This window comes from Dipodomys merriami, unplaced genomic scaffold (assembly GCF_024711535.1).
Source record: "Dipodomys merriami isolate MVZ:Mamm:240054 unplaced genomic scaffold, mDipMer1.0.p SCAF_473, whole genome shotgun sequence".
NCBI classification, from domain to species: domain Eukaryota; kingdom Metazoa; phylum Chordata; class Mammalia; order Rodentia; family Heteromyidae; genus Dipodomys; species Dipodomys merriami.
In genome coordinates, this window is record NW_027206039.1 from 597391 (window position 1) to 603151 (window position 5761).

Below are 5761 nucleotides of genomic sequence, written 5' to 3' on the forward strand. Positions count from 1 at the left end.
CTGGTGGCTCATTCCTGTAATCCTAGCTATCTGGAGGATGAAATCTGAGGTTCCCAGTTCAAAGGCAGCCTGGAAATGAAAGGTTTAACTCCAATAAACCACTCAGAAAGCTGGAAGTGGTACTGTAGCTCAACTGGTATAGCACTCACTTTGAGCTGAAGAGCTGAAGGATTGCGCAGAAACCAGAGTTGAATCCTCAGAATTAAAAAAAGAAAAACATTGGAAAAAGCTATTTATTATTCTAAGTGTCCTCAATTTCAGACACTGGTAATGTTGAGTTATTGTTTGACATTAACCAATGAAGTGTGAAATTTAAGAAAATGAAAGATAGTTCCTTGGGTGGAGTGGAAAATATTTTGGCAGTTATAGGTAATGAAACACAGTTAGGAGTTAAATTGAGGATAGATTCAAGAGCAATGGCCGTGGCTTCAGAGATGGGACAGAGCTAAACATGTTAGACATATGTTAAAAAGAGGACATGGGGCTTGGAATGTGGTTTAGTGGTAGAGTGCTTTCCTAGCATGCATGTAGCCCTGGGTTCAATTACTTAGTACCACATAAACAGAAAAAGCCAGAAGTTGCCCTGTGGCTCAGGTCAAAGGGTGCAAGGCTTGTGCAAAAAAGAAGCTCAGTGACAGTGCCCAGGCCCTCAGTTCATGCTCCAGGACTGCCAAAAAATAAAAAGACAGAACATGTCAATAATGAATGAGGGAGGGATCCAGAAACCAAATTCCTCACTGAATATTTTCTCTATTTCAATATCATTCCAGAGAGAAAAATGAGGCATAAAGATGGTCCAGAAAGAACATATCTTATGAAGTAATACAAGATTCTTTAAAAAAAAAATATGGAACGCTTCACATATTTGCATGTCATCCTTGTGCAGGGACCATGCTAATCTCTGTATCATTCCAATTTTAGTATATGTGCTGCCAAAGTGAGCACTACAAAAAAATTTTTTTTACTGCAACTGGCCTGTAGAGACAATCCATTAGACATAATTGTGACTTGCAATAGCATAAGAGCTCATTGTAATAGCACAAATGCTTTGTGGATATTATGTATGGGTCCTGAGCCTTGATAAAAGCCTAGGTGCTATTCCTATGTTTTTCCTCAAGAATATTACTCTATTACTTAAACCACAGCTCCATTTCTGACTTTTCTGGTGATGAAATGGAGATAAGAGTGTCATGGACTTTTCCTGGCTCACCTGGCATAACATTGGGATAACATTGGGTTAATACCTGGGATAACATTAATAATGTCAAAAATCTCAGCATTCTGAAGAGCTAGAATTATAGTTATGAGCCTTTAGTACACAGAGAAATATTTCTTTTTCAGTGGAATGAATTAAGAATACAGATTCTTAAGGAAGATTCACCCTCAGTACTAAGTAAATCATCAAGAACAGTTCACGTGGATACACACACACACACACACACACACACACACACACACACACACACACACACACAAGCACACAACCAGACACACAAACCCACATAAACATCTCAGGGATCTGTATCTCTTTCCCCTAAAGAGTAGTATGGTCTAATGGGCAAACTGTGGTGTCACAGTCATGTAATCCCAGATATTGAGAGGTAGAGGTATAGGAGCATGGGGTACTAAGGGTGACTTGGGTGAAGTTAGCACAAGATCCTATATGAAAAGCAAACTGAGAAAGAAAGAAAAAGAGTTGGGTGCATGTAGGCACAAGTGGCAAGTTATGTGCCTAGTAAGTTTAAGGCCCTCAGTTTAATCCTCAGTTCCATGAAAAAGACAAAAGGAATAAAATCTCAGTCCATTTTGTCATTGTTTAAAATCAATTAACCTGTATACTTCATGAGGAATATAAGGTCTATTTCAAGCCTAATAGTAGTAGCTGGAAAGTCTATATAGCATGGTAGCACATGGGACAAGGCCCCGTAGGTGCATCATATCACAGAGGATCTCAGCATTATGGCATGTGCTAGAATGACAGGGATTAAGGGGCATAGGTTGCTTTTAACAACTGATAACAGTGATAACGTTAGTCCCTTGAGAGTTGATGAGATAACATTTATCCATTTATGACTGAAACATCTTTTAAGGTTTCTACCTCCTGACACTGCTACATTGAATAGTTAAACTTCAGTATGAGCTTTGATGGTGACAGACCATTAACAGGCTTCTGACCGAGGCAGGTGAGACCATTGGAAGCCAAGGATGTTAATACAACTAGGCACCTTGGACAACTGCTTCGATCTCATTGATTCTGATATTTACTGTATTTGGGGCCATCTCACAGCCAAGATCCATCAAGTCCATGTCTGTTCCATGTGCCAGTGTCAGTTATGCTGAGTGTTACATAAACCACTAGACAATAGGGAGAAATAGGATGGAGATAGACACAAAAATGTAAGTTTGGCATTCTTCTTGGCCCTTATATAATATTAAAAGATTCATGTAGGTAAGTCATGAGAAAGCTCTATGTCGTTATAAAATACATACAGCCATATAATAACTACTCTACCACCCTGAAAGATACCTTGTAGAACAGCCTGTTTACACATAATACAGACACTCCTATGAACACAAAAGATGGAAAAAACAAACAAGTTTCGGTTTACAAAAGTAATTGTCAACCTCAGAGTCAAAGCAGACACCCTGAAAACAGTAATGGAAAGAATAGGAGAAACACTAGGTCTCCTTGGCACAAGTCAAAATTTCCTTAATAGAGACCCAGAAACACAACAAATCAAAGTTACACAAATGGGATTTCATGAAAGTGCAGAGCTTGTGCATGGCAAAGGACATACCTAGCAAAATCCATAGAAAGCCCACCGATTAGGAGAAGATTAGCCATACAACAGACAAGGATCTCATATCTAAAATGTGCTTGGAACTCACAAAAATAAAACTTCCAACAAGAAATCCACAAAGAAACAACTGCGCAATAAATAAGTGGGCTAAAGTTTTAAAGAGAAACTTCTCTGAAGAGGAAAGGAGATGGCAAATAGACACATGAAGAAATGCTCAACATTTCTAGCCATAAAAGAAAAGCAAATCACCAAAATTACTCAAGCTGATTTAAAATTTGGCAAAGGAGCAGGGTATAAAAATAACCCTCAAAAATCAATGGCTTTTCTGTATGCCAACAATGAGAAAAGCGTGGTTGAAATCAGGAAAGCAACTCCATTCATAACAGCCCACCCAAAAAATACCTAGGAATTAATTTAACCAAAGAAGGGAAGGACCTCTATAATGTAAACTTTAAAAACATGAAAAGGGAAATCAAAACAGAACTTACAAAGTGGTAAAACCTCCCATGCTCCTGGATTGGAAAGATCAACATCTTGAAAATGGCAATATTTTCCAAGGGTTTCTACCAATTTAATGCAATACCTATCAATATTCCAACCCCTTTCTTCAAAGAATTAAAGAGGCTATCCAAAAATTCATATAGAACAATAAAAAACCCAGAATAGAAAAAAAATCCTTAACATAAAGAACAGTGATGAAGGAATATCAATACCAAATTTCAAACTCTACTACAAAGCCATCGTAATTAAAACAGCTTGGTACTGGCACAAGAACGGACATCAGGAACAATGGAATAGAATTGAAGAGGCAGAAATGAACCTACAGATATATAGCTACCTAATCTTCGATAATGGAGCTAAAAAAATAGAATGGAAGAAAGCCTCTTAAGTAAATTGTGCTGGCAAAATTGGTTAATCACTTGTAGAAAACTAAAGCTAGATCCTTATATATCAATCTGCACCAGAATCAGCTCCAAATGGATCAAAGACTTCTGAGTCAAAGCAGACACTCTGATGGAATAGGATGGAATAGGAGAAACCCTAGGTCTCCTTGGCACAGGCCGAATTTTTTTTTAATGGAGACCCAGAAACACAACAAATCAAAGAAAGGTTGGACAAATGGGATTGCATGAAATTGCAGAGCTTCTACATGGCAAAGGACATAGTTAACAAGATCAATAGAAAGCCTATGGATTGGGAAAAGATCTTCACTAGCCATTAAACAGAAAAGAGTCTCATATCTAAAATATACCTGCAACTCAAAAAATTATATCTCCCAACAACAAATCCTCAAAGAAACCACTTCTCACTAAATAAGTGGGCTAAAGACTCAAAAAGAAACTTCTCTGAAGAGAAAAGAAGGATGGCCAATAGACACATGAAGAAATGCTCAACCTCCCTAGCCATAAAAGAAATGCAAATAAAAAGAGCAGAAGTACCATCTCACCACAGTTAGAATGGCTATAATCTAGAACTCTAATAACAACAGATTCTGGAGGGGATGTGGATAGAAGAAAACCTTACTGTATTGTTGTGGGAGTGTAAACGTGTTCAACCACTTTGGAAAGTTTATGGAGGTTCCTCAAAAGACTCCACATAGAGCTCCCCTATGACCCAGAACTAGAACTTTTGGGCATTTACCCAAATGTTCACAAACAAGATCATATTAATGCTACCAGCACGACTATGTTTATTGCAGCATTATTTACCATAACTAAGATATGGAACCCACACAGATACCCCTCAGTTGATGAATGGATCAAGAAAATGTGGTATATATACACAATTCCATGCCTCCATAGAATTTCTTTGTCCAATTTGTTAGGAAATGGAAAGACTTGGAACAAATTATATTAAGTGAAATAAGCCATACCCAAAGAAACATAGATCCCATGGTTTCCCTTATTTGCAATAACTAGTATATGTCTGAGAAAAACAGACATTTTTAGACAAGTTGATGTTAGGCGAAATGAACCCCAAGATAATTTTTTTCTTTCTTGTGATTGTTTCCAACATATTTATAAATTGATTTCTTTGTTGCTTTCTTTGTACCTCCCCCATGGTATAACTCCTGTTTTCACTGCATTTGATTCTGGTACCCTGCATCTTGTATATACATTTTTCTAATTTGGAGAAGGTAAGGGAAAACATAAAATGCTTAAATAGGGATACGGGTTGACCCATTGTAAAAATGCAATGTACAAGACCCTACGTTGAAAACAAACATTAGAACTTCGGAGGTGGGGAGAATACTCGTGGAGGTGGGAGAGAAGGAATGGTAGGGGAAAAACAAAGGAGGAGGCAACAATGCTTGATAGGAAATATACTTGATAGGAAATTACCTTACTCATTTAATTGTAGCCCCTCTGCACAGTATTTTTTTATAATAAAAGACATACAAAAATTAATTCAATGTATGATTATGGGCCAGTACTAGGATTTGAATTTATGGGCCTTCCACTTACTTTCACACTTCAAACTGGGATCTCTATCTGTCTTTATTTATTTATTTTTTAAAATCAGGAATGCTTCACAAATATGCGAGTCATTCTTGCACAAGGGCCATGCTAATCTCTGTATTGTTCCAATTTTTGTATATGTGCTGCCAAAGTGAGCAATCTTTAATTTTTTGTTGATCTTTTTTTCAAGGATAAATCTAATAACACTGTCCCCTAATTTTATATAAAATAAGTTTTGGACATATATTTAATATGTAATATATTTGTGTGATATACACGTATATACATACTATTTATCTGCAGGAGTTGGGCACACTGAAACAATTGAAGGCACTGATTTAATTTCACTGCTGTCATTCTATTTTAAGACTTTTTTAAAATCAAAACATTTATGACCATGATTTCATCGAATGTCCTGTCCAATATTGATTTGTGTGTATCAGGCAGGCTGTACCTCATCTCACACAAGAGTGCAAGAATAATAGGGTTTAACTCATTACA

At 37.0% G+C, this 5761-nt stretch overlaps 2 non-coding genes across 2 annotated transcripts; both read right to left on the bottom strand.

Moving 5' to 3' along the window:
• Positions 1-841: 841 nt before the first annotated feature.
• On the bottom strand, positions 842-945 carry LOC138808750 (U6 spliceosomal RNA). The gene has a single exon (XR_011366620.1). It is a non-coding gene; the product is annotated as a U6 spliceosomal RNA (small nuclear RNA).
• Positions 946-5315: 4370 nt separating this feature from the next.
• Positions 5316-5419, bottom strand: LOC138808751 (U6 spliceosomal RNA). Its single transcript, XR_011366621.1, has one exon. It is a non-coding gene; the product is annotated as a U6 spliceosomal RNA (small nuclear RNA).
• Between the last annotated feature and the right edge of the window lie 342 nt (positions 5420-5761).